Source organism: Macaca mulatta, chromosome 5, assembly GCF_049350105.2.
Source record: "Macaca mulatta isolate MMU2019108-1 chromosome 5, T2T-MMU8v2.0, whole genome shotgun sequence".
NCBI lineage: Eukaryota > Metazoa > Chordata > Mammalia > Primates > Cercopithecidae > Macaca > Macaca mulatta.
In genome coordinates, this window is record NC_133410.1 from 75,331,675 (window position 1) to 75,357,194 (window position 25,520).

Genomic DNA, 25,520 nt, shown 5'->3' on the forward strand with positions numbered 1-25,520 from the left:
CATACAACGCATATTCTTTGAACACGTCGAGTTAAATTAGAAATAAAAAAGTAATCATTTATGGAAATTTCTCAGATACTTCTAAATAACCTAAGGATCAAAGAAGAAATCAAAGAGCAAATTAGTAGTTTTCACTGAACAAAAATGAAAAACGGCAAAACTTGTGAGATGACACAAAAGCGATGCTTAGAGAAAAAATTTATGGTACTTAAGGACTATGTCGAAAATAAGAAAGGCATAAAATTAATAAATTCTACCTGAGAAACTAGAAAAAGAAAAAAAATTAGATGTTAAATAAGTAAATTGAAAATATTAAAAAATGAAAGCTAGAAATAATGAAATAGAAAAGAAAAAATAGAAAAATTAGTGAAAAAAATACTATTGGAGAAGATAAGCAGAATTAGTGAACCTCTAGCAAGATTGATCATGAATAAATAATATACAAATTTCAATCTCAATAAGGAAAGATGACTTTAATACAGATTCTTTGTATACTGACATGATAATAGACAATGTTATGAAAAAATTTATGCCAACAAATTCAACAACACAGAGAAAATGTGCCAATCCATTGAAGGATATACACTACCAAAATTTGATCAAGAAGAAATAGCTAATCTGAATACATATACTGAAAACATTGAATTTCTACATAAAATCTTTCTAAAAAATGAAAACTACAGGTCCAGATGGTTTTACTAGTAAATCTCATTAAACTTTTAGAGAAAAATAAAATATCAACACCATACAATCGATTCCCAAATTCAAAAAGGAAGTAGTACAAATCTCTCATGAACATGGATGCAAAAACATAAATGGAAACAAAAAGCAAGAAAACATCATGCCCAAATCTAAGGATTTATCTTAAAAACACAAGGTTACGGCTGGGTGTGGTGACTCATGCCTGTAATCCCAGTACTCATGCCTGTAATCCCACTACTTTGGGAGGCTGAGGCAGGTGGATCACCTGAGGGTAGGGTTCGAGACCAGCCTGGCCAACATTGCAAAATCCTATCTCTACTAAAAGTACAAAAATTAGCTAGGTGTGGTGGCCTGTAATCCCAGCTACTCAGGAGGCTGAGGCCGGAGAATTGCTTGAACCTGGAAGGCGGAGTTTGCAGTGAGCCAAGATTGGGGCACTGCACTCCAGCCTGGGCGAGAAGAGTGAGACTCTGCTTCAAAAAGCAAACAAACAAACAAACCCACAAGGTTACTTTAACATTTGAAAATCAATGTAATTTGCCACATTGAAAAACTAAAAAAGAGATACTTTGAATACTTTAGTACACATGGAAAAAAGCACTTAACAGATTCTAACATTCCTTCTCAATTAAAAAAAGAAAATGTTAGCAAACTAGAAAGTAAACTTACCCTGATGAATGGCATCTAAGGAAACCTATAACTAATTTCACACAAAATGATTAAAATAATGAATGCATTCTCCTAAAGATCAGACACAAGAAAAATATATTTTTGTCACCACTTCTTCAACGTAACATCAGGACTTTTAATCAATTTATTAAGGCAAAATAAGTAATAAAATGCATAATATTAAAGGCATCTGGCTCAGAAAGGAAGAAACAAAGTGCTTTTATTCACAGACATCATTTTTTTGTGTAAAAGATGCAATAGAATTTACTTTAAAAAGCTATGACTAATAAAATCACAATATATAATACCAATATACAAAAATAAATTGCATTTTTATAGATAGCAATGAACAATTAAAAACTAAAATTTTGGCTGGGCACAATGGTTCATGCCTGTAATCCCAGCACTTTGAGAGGCCGATGCAGGTGGATCGTTTGAGGTCTGGAGTTTGAGAACAGCCCAGCCAACATGGTGAAATCCTGTCTCCAATACAAAATACAAAATTAGACGGGCATGGTGGCAGGCACCTGTAATCCCAGCTACTTGAGAGGCTGAGACAGAATTGCTTGAATCCAAGAGGTGGAGGTTGCAGTGAGCCAGAGTCAATCATGCCACTGAACTCCAGTCCAGGCCACAGAATGAGACACTCAAAAAAAAAAAAAAATATATATATATATATATATATGTATGTGTGTGTGTGTGTGTGTATATATATATATATATATATAAAATCAACACATCATTTAAAATAGCATTCAAAATATTAAATTCTTGGGAATAGATTTTTACAATTTTTACAAAATAGCTTTACATTGAAAACATTGGTGAGATAATTAAAAGACTCCTACATAAATAGGGAGATATAATTTGCTCCCACATTGGAAGACTCAATTTTGTTACAATGTCTGTGTTAGTCTGTTCTCATACTACTATAAAGAACTATCTGAGACGGGGTAATTTATAAAGAAAAGAGGTTTCATTGGCTCCCAGTTCCACAGACTGTAGAAGAAGCATGGCTATGGAGTCCTCAGGAAACTTACAGTAATGATGGAGGGCAAAGAGGAAGGAGACATGTCTTACATGGCTGGAGCAGGAGAAAGAAAGAAGTAAGAGGGAAGTGCTATACTCTTTTAGGCTGGGCACGGTGGCTCATGCCTGTAATCCCAGCACTTTGGGAAGCCGAGGTGGGTGGATCACATGGTCAAGAGATCGAGACTATCCTGGCCAATATGGTGAAACCCCATCTCTACTGAAAATACAAAAATTAGCTGGGCATGGTGGTACATATCTGTAACCCAGCTACTCAGAAGACTGAGGCAGGAGAATTTATTGAACCCGGGAAGCAGAGGTTTCAGTGAGCCCAGATTCCACCACTGCACTCCAGCCTGGCGACAGAGTGGGACTCCATCTCAGAAAAAAAAAAAAGGAGGAAGTGCTACACACTTTTAAACAACCAACCAGATCTCATGAGAACTCGCTCTGTCACTCTGTATCACAAGTACAGCAATGGGGAAGTTGGCCCCCATGATTCAATCGCCTCCTGCCATGTCCCTCCTCCAATACTGCGGATTATAATTTAACATGAGATTTGGGTGGGGACATAGAGCCCAACCATACCAGTGTCAATTTTTTCTAAGTTGGTCTTTAAAGTCAATGTATTCCCAATAAAATCCTACTAGTTATTTTTACAGAAATTGAAAAAGTGATTTTAAAATTTATACAAAAATGCAAAGACCTAGAATAGCCAAAATAATTTTGAAAAGGACAAAATTGGAATATTAGCACTACCTGATTTCAATATTTATAATAAAGCAATAGTAATCAAGACAGTATAATATTATCATAAAGATGGACAAATCAATCATGTGAACAGAATAGAGAGTCCAAGGATAGATCACAAACACATGGCTAATTTTCAACAAAGGTATAAAAGCAATATCATGGGAAAAGGATATTATTTTCACCATATGGTGCTGGAGCAATTGGAAAAACATAAACAAAAATAAAAATCTTTGTATACAAAAGACATTAAATTTTAATGCAAATGGACTAGAGTTTTAAATATAAAATACAAAGTCACAAACATTTTAAAAGAAAACTTACAAGAAAATTGTATTACCTTGGGTTAGCCAAAAACATGATCCATTAAAAAAACAAATTGCCAAAGTGAACTTCATTAAAACTAGAGACATCTGTTTAAAATGATACTGTTAAAATAATAAAAAGCCACACACTAAGATATTGTATACTAAAAACAATATTAAAGCTTTCATCTAAAATTTGCAAAGAACTCTCAAAAACCCAATAATACCAAATCAAACCACACAAAATAAAAATTTGAACATATGCTTCCTCAATGTAGACATAGCAAAAGGTTTGAACAGACACTTCACCAATGAAGACATACATATGACACAAGCATTGCCCATACATAGATGCTCAGCATCATTATTTATTAGGGATATAAAAATTAAACCACAAGGAGATATCACTTAATACCTATTTTACAATGACTGAAATTTAAAAGTCTGTCCATCTCAGTCATTGGTAAGGATATGGAAGAACTGGAACTCTCATACACTACCAGTAGGAATGAAAGTTGGTATGAGCACTGTAAAACACATTTTGTAAATTTCTTAAAAAGTTAAACATACACATATTGGATTATATCTCTATAATCCGATCATTTTACTGCTGGGTATTAAGCTAACAGAAGTGAAAAAAATATGACCTTAAATACTTTTACACAAATGTTTGTAGCAGCTTATTTGTGATATACAAAAGTTGGAAATAGCCCAGATGTCTATTAACAGGTGAATGCATAAGCAAACTGGAATAACCCGCAATAGAATATGTCTAGACAATTAAAAAAGAATGAACTCTTCATATACATTTTAAAAAGACGAATCTCAAAACGAATGAATAAAAGGCAGAATAAGAAAGCACATAGTATATAATTCCATCGATATAAAATCCTTAAAAAGTCAAACTAATACATAATAACAGAAAGTAGATGAGAGGTTGATTTTGGTCTCAAGATTAGGAGCAGAGCATTCTTAAGATTAGAAGTAGAAAGAACAGAGAATATTGGAAATAAGAAAATTTGATGTGATGGATGATGCTCATTTTCGTGATTATGGTGACATTTTCATGTTTGTATATTTTATTAGTCCATTCTCATTCTGCTATAAAGAAAAGCCCTAGACTAGGTCATTTATAAAGTAAAGAGATTTAATTGACTCACAGTTCATCATGGCTGGGGATGCCTCAGGCAGAAGGCGGAGGATAAGCAATCATGATTGAAGGCAAATGGGAAGCAAAGCACCTTCTTCACAAGGCGGCAGGAAGGAGAAGAGCAAGCCGGGGAATGCGAGATACATACGTATAAAACCATCAGATCTCATGAGAACTCACTCACTATCAGGAGAACAGCATGGGAGAAACCACCCCCATGCTTCAATTACCTCCACCTGGTATAGCCCTTGACATGTGGGGATTATGGGGGTTATGGTCGTTGCAATTCAAGATGAGATTTTGTGTGGGAGACAGCAAAATTATATCATATATATTTGTCATAACTCATCAAATTGTATATTTTAAATATGTGCAGTTTATTAAATTTCGGTTAGACTGTGGTGAAACTGTTTTAGGACAATTTTGCTATTTAAAGTTGTAAGTATTATTTTTTCATAAGATTCCATGTTAATGGACTGTGGAAAAGAGCATTAAAATCATAAATACACAGTGGTACTGTCATGAGATAAAAACAAATGTATTTTAAACATACTAGAATACTTATGTTTGTATTATTCAATACAAATTGACTAAAATTCAAGACAGTCTCCAGATTTTACAGACATTAAATTAATTTTTGAATAATAAAATGAATAAACAAATGGATTATGAAGCAGACATTTATGAAAGTGTTTACACTGTATGTGTTACTCTTTTGTTTTATATTGAATTATGAAGTTCCCACATTTGGGGAAAAAATACATTATGACTTCCCTTCAACTTGTGAGTCAGGTTTCAGCCGGGAGCATACTTCTACGAAGATACTAGAAATGATGGTAAGTCATTAAATGCAACAGATCAAACACTACCTCTAGTATGTGAGTCAAAAAGGCAAAGCAGCAACAGTTTAAGAGACTTAGAAGAATTCTGAACTATTCCCCAAAAGCCATTACATTAGTAAAGTTTATCTCAGTCTTGAAATTCGCATAAGTCATGCGCCGAATTGAATTTACTGCCAAGGCATCAGCATCAACTGCTGTGGTGTCATCTTGTTCCCCTTCTAAATCACCTTATTCTACTCAAAGATAAAAGGCTGCTTTCATTTCTGTAGGGGACAGATTAAACATTAGCAGTCAGAAGCAATTGCTTTTCCCTTCAACATCACCTCTATCTAGCCTTCTTACTTACAACACCCTCTCCAGGGATTGCCTGCTGGCTGAAGAAGAGGCAAATAACATTTGTGCCTTAGCACAGCATCCTTTGATTCTGTGTCTGTACTGTAAAACGGAGGGTTTTTTCACAATGTGAGCTGTCTTAGCAGGTGAGGGGTAGAGCCATAACATAGAACTTAAAGTTCATAAATTTTCATCTGAATTTCCCAGAAATCTCTGCGTATTTCTTTGAATAATATACAGGCTTTATGTTTGTACATCATTAAAGACAATTTTGGCAGTGTCTATATTGAATGTCATTTCTATAACTGTTGTCAAAGACAATTTTAGTATTCCCCTATGCTTTAATAAGTGATAGACAGCTTCCTTCCTGACTATAGACCCATGACCTTTCCCTAGAGCAGTTACTTAGAAAACTTGAAATTGTAAATTATGTCTGTGCTTCTTTGAAATACAAAATCTTCTCCAAGAAATGTATTCATCAAAAATGATAGTACCAGAGGGTAGGAGAAGGGCGAGGATCAGGAAAAATAACTAATGGGTACTAGGCTTAAATCCTGGGTGATAAATTCATCTGTAAAACAAATCCCCATGACACAATTTTACCTATGTAACAAACCTACACTCATACCTCGAACTTAAAATAGAAGTTTTTAAAAAGATGTTAGCACCTCTATCTCCTAGTCTCTGTGAGAAGGTAGGAACCTAACTTTGACAAGTGGCAATTAGCAAATACAGATGACCTAGTCAAATTAATTAATTTTGCTACTAACATCCTCCAGTACTTTTCCACTAGCTCACCTTAGCACCTAAAATCTTTTATTTCAGTGAAGTTGAGTTCAACCTCTCTACCCTATTGCAATAGTCTTGAATACAGTTTTCCCTGCCTGTTTAACTCTGTCCATGCCATTTTTCTTTTACAGGGCCCTTGAAAAGCTGTCCCTTTCTAATGATCTTTAGGTACAAAAGAGTTGGAATATAAATTTTTAGCAAATTATTTTAAGCATTTCTTAAATTTTAGAACGTAAATTATAAATTGGCTAAAGGTTGAATCACTCTGAATTGAGGTGGTGTGGCCGCTTATTATGGATTCTGTTTAAGTTGAATGGTTCCAGAATCCCAGTTTTACAACGTGAAGGATTTTTCCCATTGTGATTCTAAATGCCTGCATTCCACATCTATTAATTAGTATTTCCTGCAATTATGGACTAAAACCCACCTGCCTTACAATTTGTCTTTATTTATTAGGTATCTCTGTAATTTTGAGTTTTACTTGATCTATTCCTCTGAAGAAGAAAGCCAAAGGCAACTATCAATAGGAACATAAGTAGAGTCTGAACTCTTTAGGGCTCATAATTCAAGTCCCCCTCGTCCATGGTAGGTAGGAAGAACTCAGTACGCTCATTCCAAATTAGACGTCACAAAACCAAATTGCTTTCTCTAGTGTCTCCTGATAGTGTTTTCTCCATTTTCCACCACAGAATGTAGGTCGTTTGAATGTGGAGAGGGAGCTGAAAATGGTAGTGGCTGCTGTCATATTGCAGTAAGAGCATATAAGAGATTTATAATGGTCTTCTTTGTAAACCTTGTTCAGAAAGATCATTTTGAAGCTTTGCTAGAAAAGACCAAATTGGCTTACAAAAATTCCAGGCCAGCATTTGCTTTTGTAAAGTTATTGTAAGGCACCAAATAGCCATGGCTACTGTGAAAGGTGGTTCTGGTCCAGTAATAACATCTACTGATTATAAAGCTTACATTTATAACTAATTGGCTAGTATATAATAAAGGTAGTAATTTTTTTGCTCTCTATTATCAATGGCAATTTTTTCAGCCCCGTGTTTTCTTTGATGATCCGCTATTACCTTCTATACTGACACTGCCTCTTCAGATGTGCTGTTGCTGACATTTTCAGGCTGCCTTTGTGCTTACCCTGTCCAATTAAACTTTAAAATCTGTGTTATCATTGTTAGTATTGTTATTCTTTTTGTTTTTCTCTCAAATCATGGTATCTGTGGGCTCCTTGTAATGGCTGCAAAACATATAGGAGCTAGAAAGATGTTTATACACACAGATTTCTACAAGGAAACTGAAAATGATTCTCTGGTATTCTTTCTTGTCTTCCTTTTTTTAAAATTTTAAATTGGCAATTACGGAGTAGGACCAAGAAAGCCCTCAACTTTGAGATTATCTCTCACAACCTTACTGCGTCTGTCCTATGTGAATTACAACAGAATAAACGTAAACCTAAACATTTAGAAAAGTGTTATTGACATCTCCAGAAGAAAATAATCTGGAAAATGGACTGCAATGACCACTGATCAATGTTTGTAGGATGAATAATAATAATAATTATTATTATTACAAAATATATGAGAGCACCTGGAAGGCAGCGTCTGATCTGACATGTTTTATATCCTGTAAAACACACGATACAGTACTAGGCCAAACCAAATCAATGAAATAGTATAAGTTGAAGTCTTTTAAGTTAACTATTCAAGGAAGAACTAGAATAAGGGCAAATGTAAATGTTCACATATGTATAATAGGAACCAAGATTTCTTAACACTTTAACAGTTTCCATAGTATTTTAACACTACATCACCACATTTTATTTCCAAGAAACTTATGAGGAAAATAGAATAGACTTAACCTCTCTTATTTTACAGCAAGAACTTAGAATCTCATAAAAGGCAACTGACTAGTCCAAAGTCACATGCCAAATTGTTTTTATTCTAGTTTCATTTTTTTTCTGTACTTTATTGTTTTGTTGTGATCTCAGTCTGATTATAGTTTTTAAAACTGGAAGGACGGCCGGGAGTGGTGACTCATGCCTCTAATTCCAGCACTTTGGGAGGCTGAGGCGGGAGGATCATGAGGGCAGGAGATCTAGACCATCCTGGCTAACATGTGAAACACCGCCTCTACTAAAAATATAAAAAATTAGCCAAGCGTGGTGGTGGATGCCTGTTGTCCCAGCTACCTGGGAGGGTGAGACAGGAGAATGGTGTGAACCTGGGAGGCAGAGCTTGTAGTGCACCAAGATTGCACCACTGCACTCCAGCCTGGGTGATAGAGCGAGACTCTGTCTCAAAAAAAAAAAAAAAAAAAAAAAACTCAAAAAAACAAGCAAACAAAAAAAACTTGAAGGAAAAAAGAGACTGATGGGTTTTTGAGGGGAAATAGATTTTGAAGGTACTTAATCATATATTTATTTCTTTATTAAACATTTGTGGTCATTCTGATACTCATTTTACTTGGATACTCAAAAATTCAACTCAATTCCTCTTCCATCCTCTTAGTAACACTATGTTCTCTGTTGCCACAAAACCTCTTTCCTGATTTTCCTCTTACCTAACTAGTTGTACCATCTTGGTGTCCTTTGCTTCTTTGCATGCCTCTACATGTTGATACACCTCAGGTCTCAGCCTTCTCCTCTTCCAAAGAAGTCACACCTGTGAACTTAGAAAACCATCATGCCGACAACTCCCGAATCTGTATTTTCTTGACCAGAATTATTCCCAAATGTTCTAACCTTAATGAGTTATATACACAATTTCAGAATGAGATGGACTTCGTATAAATTTCACTTTTCCATTTCTGCTGAAGGAATTTGGAGAAACTAATTAACTTCTCTATACCCCAGTAAACTTATTTATAAAATGGGGAATATGGTAAAACTACCTAAGAAGTTCCATTACGTGAACTTTGTTGAAGTCCAGACATATCCACTGGCATATCTCATAGGCACCTCAGATTTACTCTAAACAAAATGAGTCTGACTTTTCCTCCATGAACGTTATCCTGCCAAGTCTTCTTATATCAGAAATTGGCAAGGCTTTCTGTTCTCACATATATCATTCAGCCAGCAAACAGAAAATCATATTTAATTTTGTTATTTCTCTTATCCCTTCCCTGATTCAGTCTACAAGTAAGATTTATCCATTTTACCTTGAAAATAAACCTCAAATCTGTGTCGTTTTCTTCATGTCGTCATCACAGCCCCGGACCAGGCAGCAGCAATCTCTTTTGTGGACTATTGTCATAGCCACAACTGCTTTTCCTATTGCTTTTACTACTATATTACTCTCTGTTCATCCATTATTCACTGAGTACAACGATATCATTTCACCTTCTTGCATAAAATGCTGCAGCATTTTTTTTTTTTTTTCACTAAGAGTAATACTAAAGCCCCTTATCGTGGTCTTCAAAAACTTTTGTGACCTGGTTTTTGCTCATCTCTCCATCCTCATCTCAAGCCACTCCCTCATTCACTCATTGTACTCTACTCACAAAGTCTTTCAATAATTCCTAGAATTTGGTAAGCTTTCTTACATTGTAGGTCCTTTTATTTCCTGTTCCCTCTTTGATGAATGTGTTTTTCCTGGCTTTATGCATTGCAGATTCCTTCTCATTGTTTAAGTACTTGCCAAAATCTGAGAGAGAGATCATCTCTGATAGTCCTGTTCACACCTCCACTGTTACTTTGTTTTAAACACAACAGTCTTTTTTCATTCAGAGCATATATAGCTATAATTACTTTATTTTCTTATTTTATTTATTCACTTATCAAAAATTTTGAATTCTAGGTTCTAAAGATACAGCAATGTATATCACATGAATCTTACTTTCTAATGGGAGAGATGGAAAATAAACAGGTAAGCCCTCCAAAGGAAAATATAGCAGAGTAAAGGAATATACAATTGGGAGGGTTTGTCTGGGTGGTTACAACGGGATTTTCTGAAAAATGATTTAAGTCTGATTTGAATGACATGAAGAAAAATGTTAGAAGAGATGAAGAGAGAGCATCTCATTCTGTGGATTAAGAGTTTGAGTGGCCTATATGCATGAGGCCTAGAAGCTCCAAGTGGAAATATTAATGTGTAGTTGTATGCATGAATCTGGAGCCCATGGAAAAGGTTTGGAAAAGAAATGTGAATCTGAGAATCATCAGCATATAATAAAACTTTTAACCTAGGTGATGTCACCCAGGAAGTGTGTTTGAAGAAGAGGGATGAGGAATGAGAGCTGCAAAGGACACTACCAAGTTTAAAGAATCAAAGAAGACGGGCCAGACAAGGGTGCTGGAATGTGAGAAAGTAAGAAAACCAGGGGAGGGTGTCATTGCAGAAGGAATGATAAAGTACCAAGTGCTATCGAGCATTTGAGTAATTTCAAGACATAGAAGAGTCAGCTTGATTTAGTAACATGATGGTAATTGGTGATCCTGACAAGACAGAGGAAAGGCTCTGTGTAGTGGGATTAAGAGAGAAAGGAAAGACAGGAAGTAAAGACAGTGTGTTTAAAGAATTCTTTGGCAGAATTTTACTAGAAAAGTTGGCTGATTATGGGAGAATTAGCTGCAGAGTAAATGGTTTTCTTGTCTCTGTGTGTATGTGTGTGTGTCTGTTTTAAGATGGTGGATGTTACATCATGTTTGTGTGATGATGTAATGAAGCTAGCAGAAAGGTAAATCAGGATAATGTGAGAGAGATGGGATGGGGAGATATGAAGAGGTAAGAGGGTGAATTGATTCGGTAAATAGAGTAGAATTCTTGAGCAGCTTGAAATTTGTACTCATAAATAAAATAGGTTTAGCCAGCAGGCCTGTATTTTATTCTGTAGCCATACTTAGCTATGTAGAAGCACTAGAGGAAAGTAGTAGGTGGAGAATATGTTTACCAAGCAAGTGTTACAGAAGGGAAAAGGAGTAGAGAATGTAGGCAAGGGATGACTACAATAATGGATTATGAAATCTAAGCAGGGTAAGAAGAAGGGAAAAACAAAAGGAGATTAATAAATGGGAAAGATGTGGAAGAATGAATGGATTCTTGGTGAGATATAACAATTACTGAAGTTTTTAAAACTATGAAATTAAGTGATCCAAAAGCAACAGTGTCTACTGTGTATGTCCTACATTTGAATGGAGGATCCACGATGTCAGGAACAGTGCTTGGCTTTCCTTTGTATTTTTAGTACATAACATAGCTCCCAGAATGCAGTAGCTGCTCAATAAAAATTGAAATGAAGTAATGTTTATCACACTACTTACTATGTTCCTAATGTTTAATTTTAGGCATTGGGCATACAATTGTGAGTAAAACTAACAAGTAGGTAATTATAGGAAAACAAGTGTTAGGATAGAAGAACATGGCATTATGGAAAAACTAAGGACTTCTTATTGAGATTGGAGGGGTTCAGAAGAAGTAAGGTCTAATAGGAAGAATGAGTGGTAGTGAGTCAGATGCTGATGACAGAACAGTTTAAGGCAGAAGCAGAGGCATGATCACTAAAACTGACTGAAACTCATCCAACTCTGGTACCAGCTAGGATTTTCAGGGAGAGTGATATCTAAGAATTTTGTTTGTTGGTTAAAAAAAGGTATTCATAATAGCATTATTATTATTACTAATGGTAATACTGACTATTATAGTACTTCTTGCATTGACTATTTACTTCCTTTGTGTTTTGACTTTTAACACTTTTGGGAGTCCAGAATATGCCTCCCCAAAATATGAAGAATTGTTGAGTTGAAGTAATTGGGATAAAGCAGACACGGGAATGCTCTCTGCCCTTTCTCTATTTGCCTAAAAGTAGAATATAGATTTACAGAGACAAAAGCTATCCCGTTCCCTCCAAATACTGCCCCCACAACCCGAAAACATATCAACCAGAGAGAACAAAGGTTAAATACTGAAGACAGCTTTAGACCATCATCAACCTTGAGATGATACCAGAAGAATTTATATTAACAAGTTTATTAACTCACCTTTATCTGGCATTTGTTTGTCTTCCCCCAAAGTTTCTGCCCATAGATTCGAGGACTTTTCTCTATGACTTGTTATATCTCTAAAAAGATACTGTTTTTAATTTAAAAATACTATACAGTCTGAAATTCAAAGCTACCTCATGGGGCAATACTCACATTCTAGGTGTCTCACATGTATATATGAAATATACATGTTGATAAGCTTCTGCTTGTTTTTCTCTTGTTAATCTGCCTTTTGTAACAAAGGTCCATTCTAATGAAAATGCTATGGGAGTTATTATTTTTCCCCTGTACACTCTTCTTCAAGTTTTTGACACAGGATTCTCACTAAATGGAACCTGGAAATTAATTGCCAAAACGTCCAAGAGATTTTTATACCAGTATTTACGGCTTTGCTTTCCTTTCAAGGTAAGTCTTATTTTCTTGGTTGCATTCTTACATTTATGAGACTCTCCTGCCTCTAGCTGTGAGCAGCTTTATACCAGTCATGGTTTTCCCTTAAGAAACCTGCCAGCTATTGCACATGAAAGATTGTTGTTTGAAAAGTGCATATATGAATAATTTTTATTATGACTCTAAAAAGGTGACAAATATTAACTGATATTTACAGCGAAGGTGGTGGGGAGATGGAGATGAACAATGCACTTAATGACATTGCAAAATCATGATGTTAAAAAATTTTTTGCTATTTCAGACATTTTTTTTTGAAGAGAAACTAGCAAACCTTTCAGACACCACTAGTAAATTATGTATTATTTTCTAAGAACTTTAAAAAGGAGCTTTAGATCCATAAATGCAAGGACTAACTTATTTATAAGTACACATTTGGGAAAATGCTACTGTAAAAGTAACGAGTTATCTTGGTCTCATTTAACAAATTTAAATGAACACTTTTGCCAGTCCACATCGTAACTCTATTGTGATCCTAAAAAATTAGCCCCTAGAGCTATTTTAATGTGTTGGATGGATGCATAGAAAAAAATTGTATGAAACTTTTTATTCTTTATTGAAGCAAAAAACATCAATAGTTTTCAAGACAGACCATCACAAACTTTCAAAAGATTCAACAAGCTGTTTAGGGGAGACAGGGAGGTGGGGAAGATTAGAAGGATAGAGTTTAAAAAAAATAAATAGATGCTTAAAAGTGAATTTGTATTGGCCAGTCTATATAATAACAATTGGTATCCAACACACAGCTGCAATTACTACAAAATCATTGTCAAATTCCTGTGTAGGCAGATGGTAGCAATGTTTAGGAGAGGAGATAACACTGAATTTTTAACAAGTGACAAAAGGATAGGCATGGTGCAAACAGAACACCGGTGCACTTGGCTACCAGCCAGCCAGCCCCATGAGCTGTCCTCCTGCCGTTGCACAGAAGGCTCACGTGCTAAACAAGGCAGTGGATTCTGTCTCACAGTGGAAGACACAGACCCTCAGAATAGGAAAAATAAATCAGAAAGTGAGTTAATGATTGCTCTTTATATTTAAGGCTTCTCTGACTTGAAGGTTTAGCACAATCGCCCAACACAATTTCCTGGCCATAGTAAGCAGCAGTAACTCTGGTCAGGAGCAGTAGAACATTTTGGTAAAGAAAAAAGGCAGGAGGACCAGGTTCAAATTCCAGCTCTCAAAATTCCTCCCTGTGTAACTTTGAGTAATTGGCTCTACTCATCTGTGCCTCAGTTTGAGCATCTTTGAAATGTGAAACTAATGGAACCTACCTGCTTTAGGCATAGTGATCTAGAAGAAGAGCTAAGAAGAAGCTTCTTGTGGAGGTAAATTGTTGAAGGGCTGTGCTGAGGAAAACGGGGAGAAGTGAGGAACAGGATAGACCGGGGGGAAAGTGGAGCATGCACATGAGCCCTCCTCGTGTCTCATCATCAATTACTTCAGACTGACCCAAAGATTCATGGAGGAAAACAACAATCCTTATACTGTCTCATGATTCTTGTGGTTCAGGAGTTCGGGCAGGGTACAGTGAAGTTTGTCAGTGCTCCACCGTGTGAGATAAAGTGGCTGAAACAGCTGGAGGTGGCTGAGACAGCACAACTGGAGGCTTAAGTTCCATGTGACATTTACTGGGGATGCAGTGGCCCAGATGATTTCTTCACTCACGTGTCTGACACTTGGCCTGGGGGGGCTGGAACATCTGAGGGCCAGCTAGCCTCTGTCTGTCTACACAGACTCCCTCTGTGGCTGACTTGAGCTCTTCATAGCATGGCCCCCAAAGAATAGGCAGGCTTTGTTGTGTCCTGCCTTGCCTTCCTCAGAACAAATATTCCAAGAGACAATTGCAGGTGCTTCAAAGCCTCTTATAACCAATCATCATGCAGTATAACTTTTGTCACATTCTATTGGTTACATAGGGTTATCCCAAATTCAATACAAAAGGGGGCCTCACTAATAGGCAAATGCCAAAACAAGTGTGTTCACCAGGGAGCCTATTTCAGAATGAATCTGTGGGGAGAAAACAGAGTTGGCCTCTCCTTGTGGCAAGGAAACACCTTTTATACCTTGCTAATCTCTCTAGCAAGATGCCTTAGTGAGAAGAAAAGTAATTCTCCAGTGATGAAGGCCTCTGTGAACAGTTGGCACTCAAAATTCACAGCAGCTAGAGTGTAAAGGCACAGCCAGATAAAGGTGATCAATCAAGCCACTGATATTTTCTACTATGCTACCTCAGAAAATTACTGTGAAAATTAAATGAATTATTGTATTTAAAAGTGCTTAGGACAGTAGCAGACACACATTAATGAAATGTTCAATGTGAAGTCACTTAGAACTCTGATTTACATCTCTCAGGATTGAGTAGTTGCTTTCTCTAAGCCACTGTATCTCATGAGGGGCCTGAGAAGACACACTTGCAAATTAATACTTGAAGTTGCCCAACCAGCAAAAGTTCCTTCTATCGTATACTTAATTAAACTACTTTAAAACAGCCACATTTACAGATGAATTATAAAACTCCTTTTCAATTCTGCTACCCATACAGAGAAGTTTTTAAGGAGCAGTATGGTACAAAGATTAAACAACTTCAAATTACGTTGCCTCTAAACAGCCACCTTAATTTGCACTCCAATTTAAAAGAAATTTGAAGAATATCAATAGCGTTTTTGTTAAGTCTCAATGAGTTTTCAGTTACTTTAGGAGTAGCTTGGTATACATTAATTTACCATTCCCTCCCCCCAAAAAATTCACCATTTCCCATAATGCCCTTACAAGACAGATGTTATTTTCTTTATCATACAGTATATCAACTGAAAATTACAGAGACTTAATAACTTTTTAATATATGAACATACATACTCTGGTGAATATGAAGTGGGTTTGAATTTGAACCTGGGTCTCTTTAATTTTAAAACTCTGCTTACCAATAATATTATACAAAATTCCATAGTAAGTAATTCAGAAGTGATTATATTAAAGAGTATGAAAGCTTCTTTTTCAGTATGTATAATTTCTCTCAGATAATTTGTCTAATGCTCCTTCAGAGAAGCAAAGGCAGATTGTTTGGATCAAGAGAATTGCCCAAGGCTCCATTGACTATTCAGAGGAGCACAATAACTCAAGGAGAAAAATCATTAGCTCCTTAATGAGTCTATTGATAAAATAATGGCAATGTATCTACTGTATTCTGACCAATGAATTATGGTGTTAGCACAGCCAATCCAATTTCCATGTTTTTAACTTTTTTTTTAAAGAGACTGAATAATTATTCTTATTACTGTTTTATATAAATGCTGGTTCTTCTAAGCCACAGATGTATTACCAACATAAAAAACATTGAATTTTTAATTCTGCCATTTTTTCATTGAGTAGAAATTAAAATTCAGTGGGAAAAAAGAAAATTTGCTTTCTCAAATTAAAAATATATATATTTAGTTATATGTTTTCAAAATTATTAGTTTGATACTGGTATTTCAGACATCAGAAAATTCATGATTAGCATATAATTAACATCATATAAGTAAATGGTAGGAAATCATGAATAGATATTTAAGGAAGGGAAATGCAGCATGTATTTTCTTGAGAGAAGAAGTAATAACCATGGTACAAGGGAGAATGAATTAATTCTACTTCCCTTAAAGAGAGCATCAGCCAGCAATATCAAAATAAAGATTAAAGTAACATTATTTTTATAGGCATATGTAATGCATTTTAATTATTTATTCGAATCTTATCTTCTCATATTCTTAGTTTAATAAATTTCACGTCAAAGCCTTTGAAATATATGTATAATTTGCCTGGAACAGTGTTATACAATCTTTATGCATCAATTTATTTAAAGTTTACAATAAAGGTTTGAGACATTCTCATTTCATAAACTATGAGTTTGAGCGAAGAACGGTCATGGCATTATTGCTTGGGCAAGAATTGCCTAAGATTTCTTCTAAAATAAGAATAAAATTATTTTTTCTATGAGTTTATTTTTAGATTTAAATAAAATGTTACACGAAAACTTCCTAGTACAGTGTTGACATGCAGGCACAAGCTTCTACTTGCAGCTCTTTCTCATTTTCGCCTCGGCTTCTTTCTGGCCATTGGATCTTCCTCTGTTCACTTATATAGCAGGCCAGGAGTGCCAGAGAATTACCACATTCCCAGGAGCAATCATCAGTAGATGACTGACAGGAACTAGTGCAAAAATCCCCAGTTCCTTCACCCCACTGAGCCACATGTTCTGTGATGATTCCAAGATTTCCTTAGTGGGAGTAAGTTTCAGTTGTCTGAAATGCTAAACCACTTAATAATCACTTATTGGCTGCTTGCTCTTTTCTGCTTCACTTCCTCAGTCCCCTTCCAACATTTCCTGGGATCCGACTTCAAATAAACAGTTTGCATTCAAAGCCTTTAGTAGAACCTGTTTCTGGGAACACAAATTAAAAATGTACTACTCTCCTAGACACTAGGGAAACAGTGGTAAACCAAACTAAGCTTAATGAAAAGCAGGTGAGAGAGACATTAACCTAATAAGTTTGAATGGTAAGTTAAAAAATGTACAAGTGTTCTAAATAAGGTTAAGAGAAAATGTCAGTTACTATGAAACCATATAGAAAGGGGAACCAAATTATATTTGAGGGTAATGAGAGTCTTATCTAAGGAAGCAAAGTTTAGATTGTAATATAAAGGATGTTCGAAGGCTAAAAGGCAGTGGACAGCCTAAATGTAAAGAACTTGAGCATTACCAGAGCAGAAAGAGCAAACAAACAAAGGGTCTCAGGATGAAGTTGAGACAGGGCTGGACTATGAAACACTGTGCAGATCATGTTAAAAGTTCAAATATTAAGCATTGCTTGTTTGGAGGATAAGGACAAAATCCTACATCTGACCCTTTTTGCACAACTCTTTCCAAACTATACATATAATCAGCAGCAAATGCAAAGAAAATCACACATAACCCATGCCTTCCACATCATTAGAATATGAGAAATTTCACAGATTTCAAGGTACTTTTACGTAGGGAAATAAACTCCAAATCCTGACAGAGCTAATGCTGGTGCATGAACCATGACTGCAAGCTCATGTGTGTGTGTGTGGAGAGTGGGCGAAGGAGGATTTAAGAGACTAAGAAAAGAGTAGAGTAGAGTAGAGTAGAAACCTTAGATGTAGCACTAAAAAGAAACGCTCTGAAAAAAAGTCCAACACTAAGTACTAAAATACTGAACACAGATCTCAGACTGAGTTGTTCACAGCACAAACCATAGAATAAGACTTGAGAGAAAATATGAAAAAAAAAAAAAAAACCCTGAAGAGTTGGAGCTGCATTTCTCTGGGGAGAATGAGATAAATATAGCAGAGAAGATGTGAAGGTGAAGGGGAAAAAAGAAGGGAAAGGAAAAAAATCACATGTAAAAATGAAAGAGAACAAGACATGACGAGCTCTGTCTGTACCACCACCACTAGTGTCAGCTATTAGAAAATGTGAATTTTATTATTCAGTCAAAGAGAATGTTCCTCAATTCAGATCTCTGTCCAAAGATACTTAGGAACAGAAAAAATTTCAACAAATTACATTTAAGTAATGTGGAGTAGTTGGGACTCAGAAAATGTTGCCCCACTGTATGGCACTTTGGCTTGCTGAGTACTTTGAACTACAGGCCATTGGAAGGGCCTCAGAAATAAAGTCTATTTCTGACCTTCTCCTGCCTTTTTTTCTCCTGCTTCCCTTTCTCCCCAAGACACGCTATAGAAACTAGAATTCTTCTTCCCAAAGAAAGGTCATAGAAACTAGAAATATTACTCTAAACTTCCCCAGCTTTACTGTGTAGGAGCTGGCCACAAAGAAATTCTCTGACCTACCTTGTCATAAGACCCTCATTCCAGAAAGGATCCTGCCCCATGCCTGGGAAGAAGGAATTCCACACAGAGAGACCAAGAAGAATCTGAACGGACATGCCTTGCTGGGTTTACCCACTAATTCTATTACAGTTAGATCATTCCGTTTTCATCTAATCATATTTTCACACAGCTGTCCATTCTTCATTGAACCCAAGCATAAAAATGGACAATTTTCCTTGACTCTTTGAGTCTTCATTTCTGAAGGCTCCTATGGCATGTAAAACTTTAATTAAATACATCTGCTGGGCTTTTCTCTTCTTAACTTGTCTCTTGCTATAGGAGCATCAGTCATAACATTTATGACAGGGAGGACTCCTACAGAGTCATTTCTGGGAAATACTGTAAAAATAGTAAAGCTTAAAGTTTACATGTAATTTGCTACAATTTATGTAAGGAAGAAGAAAAATAGCAAAACATGTATATATATTTAGTTTCACAAAAAGAAACATAGAAAATATGGACTAGAATCTATAAAATTGGTGACTTGTAAGGAGAAAAGTGGGTTGGAAATGGCATGAATTCCATAGAAGAAGGATGAGACATCTCTGATTGTCACATTGTTGTAGTTTTGTCTTTTGAAGCATGCTAAAGTTCCATGTACTAAAAATAAGGGTAAATAAACCTGAATTGGACAAAAATTCAGATTTGATTCCAAGGACAAGGGTAAGCAATTGCACGTGATTGAACAGGAGAGAAGGAAGTGGTCAGTTGGAATATTCAGAGTTTATTTTGACTGCAGTGTGGATCTTATAGTGCAAGTCATGGGGCACCAACTAGGAGTGTAAAATAGAGTGGAAACACATTCACTTTTGCTTTCTAGAAGATACACCTAGAAAAGGCTTATTAGAAAGGTGATTATTAGTGGTAGGTTTCTGAGTCCCCGACTGGCTCCAATGTATGGCAAGTGGCGTCACCTTTCTGGGTGTGTGTTGACTGGCTTTTTGGCATGCAGACACAGTACGGAAGAACAGCTGGAGCAAAAAGCTCCTAGTCCAGAGAAACATAGGAAGCAAAGTCTGAGACTATGGACAACCTTGGATGATCAGTGAAAAAAAAATCTAAAACTATTTGGGTGTTACTAGAATTCTGGAATCTGTTGGAGGACTTGGAGACTCTTCGTGATATCTATTATGATACACTAAAGGGAGGTACAATTATTAAAGGGGTTAAAGAAGTGAACAAAACCTAATGAGTCTATGACTCTTTAAAAAAATCCTAGAATCCCTTTTATTTAATTAATAACAGGATAGATAGATAGATAGATTTCAGGTGGGCAGAAAAATACATTTTTTTCCCTCTTAATGAACTGGAAGAATAACATAGTAAGGAGATATTAGCAATATTAGCAATATTGCAATAATAGCAATAAAGCATTATAACCAAGAAGAAATGTTCTGTGTAATTACATATTACCATAAAGTCAAACAGTACTCCTGAAATTTGACAGTAAGACACAGCAGACCATGGAGTTCAGAGTATGACTTTTAGAAGGATACATTTGAAACAACCTGTCTAACAGATGACTGACTAACAGAATCATTCAAACAGAACTATTTCAGCTACACTATCACAGATAGGTTTCAAGTTTACCGTTACTTTGATTTTCTCACCTGCTAGCATGGTTTGGTACTAAAATCAATGGAAGAGAATGCTCTGAATTGCAGATTATAGCCAATGGGGACTTAGGGAGAAGCTAATGAAAAAATGTTGTTATTCACCTCCCTAATTCAATAGTGCAGTTAGAATGATCAAATTCAAATTGAGCTTGTACTGTTTAAAAACAACATAAACTTTTAAAACATTAAAATTCTGTCCAGTGTAATTCTCCATATAGTCCTGTTTAGAAAAGTGTGTTGATGAATAGTAGAAGTGTTGCTTTTGCATCTGAAAAGCTCCTCTTCTTGTAAAACAAATTATGATATACATTGTTAGAGGGAGCTCTATTCCTTAGGTCTTGGTAAAAGCCATGATAACATATCTAAATCTTTACTCAGTAGGGGGTGAGAATACACACACACACACACACACACACACACACACACACACACACAAAATATCAAAAACTAATCTTTGTAAAATATAACTGAACAATTCATTTTCAATAATTCAAAGTTAAAAGAAATAAGATGCTGTCACACATTTATACATGTCAGATAATAGAATTTATTGAACATCCACTATTTTAAAAAGAGAAAGTAACTTCTCTGAAGATGTGGGGAGGAAAAAAGTGAAAAAACTTTCATTGCTTTTTACAATATTATTATTTGTTTAATTATTGAGAAAGCATTCCTCATAAAAATTGGAAGCAACTGTAAGACAATAAACTAAAATGACAAATTGAAATATGCATAATGAAATACTGTAGAAACTAAAATTTGAGTTAAAGAGGAATTAGAAGTGGGTGGGTTCATTTGGAGAGGCTTCCTTTTAGAAGTAAGTTTTGAAATTTGGTACAACAATGAGGGAGGCAGTCCAAGAAAAGAAAACAGTATATGCCTACCTGTCTTAAGAGGCATAGCCACTAACATTAAGTAGACAAATAAAGGAAATTATATTTTCTGAGCCAGATAACTCACTTTGGCAAGTATTGACATAATCTTTAGACAGTTGAAATAGACACAAATGAACAAATCATATAGAACAATCAGGAAAGTCATAGCATTTTAGAAAATGATCAGAAATTCTGTGCCTGGAAAATGAGAGTCTGATGTGCCATTTCAAATTCTGGCAAAAGACCAAGAAGAGTTGACTGGAAGCAGCAGGACTATCCAGAAAACCAGAGGCTGGTAGGGACAAGAAAAAATTGAGGATGAGACTGTCAAATAGCATGACCTTCAAAGGATGTTTGTTTCATTAATTTAATAATAGAGTGGGGTAATATGACCTGTGTTGGGGTTTTTGGAGAGATGAAATAAATCCACCTCCTCTTCTCTAAATGAAACATTTAAGATATAAGTAAATAGATTAAAGCTCATAAGAAGATAAAAAATTCCAAGTAGTTTTTAATACCAGCCAGCATTTGCTAGTTAATAACATGTTCAAGATTAAAATTGTTTGAGTCTGGTTGTCTTTGGAAAATGTGACCTAAGTGTACAACAATGGGCTTCCAAAAATTAACCTGAAACTAGATTCACTCACTCAACTACAGATAGCACCGAACTGCCTCAGGCTTCTTCTACAATTGAGGACTTTCTTGAGTAAAGTAATTAAAATGGAAGTGGAAACAAGAATGTATACTTCCTGCCTGCACACTGGCTTCCTGGAGGTAGAAGAGGGAAGGGTCCATTTCTACGACTAATTCAGAAATAAGTTGTATCTCCTCCCCTTGGGGAGAATTAAGTGAGATAATAGAGACAGATCAGGAATGCTAGGCTTGTAGAAGTCTCTGCCCATAGCAGGAAACCATTCTCCTCCTTATACACACACAAAATGTCTAGAAGTCAAATGAAAGTAAAATGAAGACTCTATTCTACTTCCTGGTCCTGAGGTACAAGCTGAGGGAAGATAGGCCAGACACCATGTATTAGTCTATTCTCTCACTGCTGATAAAGACATACCCAAGACTGGGTAATTTATAAAGGGAAGACGTTTAATTTACTCACAGTTCCACATGGCTGGGGAGGCCTCACAATCATGGCAGAAGGCAAAGGAGAAGCAAAGTCATGTCTTACATGGTATGGGAAAGAGAGAGTGTTCAGGGGAACTCCCCTTGATAAAACCATCAGATCTCTTGACACTTACTCACTATCATGAGAATAGCATGGGAAAAACCCAACCCCATGATTCAATTACTTCTCACTGGGTTCCTCCCACAACATATGGGGATTATTACAATTCAAGGTGAAATTTGGGTGGGGACACAGAGCCAAACCATATCAAACCACATCATCAGAGAACTATCTGAGAAGTAGAATTCTCAGGAAACACACAGGCTACATTAGCCTCCACAAGCAAAAGGAGCATTCAGCAAAGATCTGAATAATTTAGGAGAGTTTTATTAAAAAGAAACATACACTCATGCATATATACAATGTGGGTGTGTGCATGTATACATATATACACATATATGTGTGTGTGTGTGTGTGTGTGTGTATATATATATATATATATATATATAGCGAGAGAGAGACTGAGAGAGAGAGAGTTTCAGAAGGACCAGGTTTAGTAAAGGGGTCTAGGATGAAGAAAAGAATTTTAAGTTTGAGCTGTATGTTTGACATGAACATTAAGAAGGGGACAATAAACTCTGGTACCTACCTGAGGGTGGGTGATGAAAGGAAGATGAGGATGAAAAAACTACCTATCAGGCTCCTTACCTGAGGGATGAAATAATCTGTACAGCAAACCCCCTTGATGTGCAACTTGCCCGTGTTACAAACCTGTACATGTAAACTCTGAACCTAAAACAAAAAGTTGGAATGAAAAAAAGCAGACTATAGGGGTGAAAATATGGGAGAGTAAAGATGACTAGAAGAAGTTTTATGTTGGCTTATAAAGCATGGTTGGCTTCTTCTTCATAGTCACTTGGTGGATGATGTGCACTCTGGCCCCCTGTAATCTGGACACCAGGTTCCTTTATCTCTTGACCTTTTGAGGTTTGTAGTGGTGGTGGACAGAGACAAGGAACCTGACGTTGGACTCCTTATGCAAATGGAGTGGAGCACAAGGAGAAAGAAGGAAGGGAAACACATAGCTTAGCACTAGGGTGCTTCATGATTGTTTTCTTTGGTGTGAATATTGAGTTTTAAATATACTCCTGACCTGAAAGAAGGCTAGGAAAGGATTGAATATATTCAAAACAACATTTCAGTTGAGTGGTAAAGACAGACACCAGACTCAAGGGATTACAGGGGCAGCCTGAAGTGAAGAAACGAAATGATTAGCTAAACGAATTGGAAAGACTAAGGTCATCATGACTAAAAATAATAAATTAATTTAGTAGAAGAGAGAGGATAGAGGAGATAGAAATAGATGAGATTGTAGTTAGAGGGTTTGATTTCTTGAAGGGAAAAAGTTTTAAAAGAATTATATTTAAATTGTTGTCATGGTTTGTAGTTGGAGCTTCACTAAGTAAAAGTCAAATACATATATATATATATATAAAATACATAAATCAAAAACTGGGATGCTGATTGCAGAGGCTTGTGCCTATAATCCCAGCTACTTGGGAAGCTCAGGCTGGAGGATTACTTGAGCCCAGTAATTTGACACTAGCCTAGGCAACACATTCAGACTCTACCTCTACAAAAACTAAGAGTAAAACAATTAGACAGGCATGATGGCTTGTACCTGCAGTCCCAGCTACTTTGGAGGCTGAGGAAGGAGTATCCTTTGAGCCCAGGAGTTCAAGGCTGCAGTGAGCTGTAATTGTACTACAAAACTCATTTAACAATGAGACCTCATTGCTAAAGAAGAAAAACAAAAGAGAGAGAGAAAAAAAGGAATACCTATCTTGGCTTAATTATTTAACTTAATTTAAGAAAAAATAAATTTGATTTACAAGTTATCAGTAGTTTCCATCTCTGGTCATGGAAATACTACTTTTTTTTTAAATTTATTTATTATTATTATACTTTAAGTTGTAGGGTACATGTGCATAACGTGCAGGTTTGTTACATATGTATACTTGTGCCATGTTGGTGTGCTGCACCCATCAACTTGTCATTTACATCAGGTGTAACTCCCAGTGCAATCCCTCACCCCTCCCCCCTCCCCATGACAGGCCCCTGTGTGTGATGTTCCCCTTCCTGAGTCCAAGTGATCTCATTGTTCAGTTCCCACCTATGAGTGAGAACATGCGGTGTTTGGTTTTCTGTTCTTGTGATAGATTGCTAAGAATGATGGTTTCCAGCTGCATCCATGTCCCTACAAAGGACACAAACTCATCCTTTTTGATGGCTGCATAGTATTCCATGGTGTATATGTGCCACATTTTCTTAATCCAATCTGTCACTAATGGACATTTGGGTTGATTCCAAGTCTTTGCTATTGTGAATAGTGCTGCAATAAACATACGTGTGCATGTGTCTTTATAGCAGCATAATTTATAATCCTTTGGGTATATACCCAGTAATGGGATGGCTGGGTCATATGGTACATCTAGTTCTAGATCCTTGAGGAATCGCCATACTGTTTTCCATAATGGTTGAACTAGTTTACAATCCCACCAACAGTGTAAAAGTGTTCCTATTTCTCCACATCCTCTCCAGCACCTGTTGTTTCCTGACTTTTTAATGATTGCCATTCTAACTGGTGTGAGATGGTATCTCATTGTGGTTTTGATTTGCATTTCTCTGATGGCCAGTGATGATGAGCATTTTTTCATGTGTCTGTTGGCTGTATGAATGTCTTCTTTTGAGAAATGTCTGTTCATATCCTTTGCCCACTTTTTGATGGGGTTGTTTGTTTTTTTCTTGTAAATTTGTTTGAGTTCTTTGTAGGTTCTGGATATTAGCCCTTTGTCCGATGAGTAGATTTCAAAAATTTTCTCCCATTCTGTAGGTTGCCTGTTCACTCTGATGGTAGTTTCTTTTGCTGTGCAGAAGCTCTTTAGTTTAATGAGATCCCATTTGTCAATTTTGGCTTTTGCTGCCGTTGCTTTTGGTGTTTTAGACATGAAGTCTTTGCCCATGCCT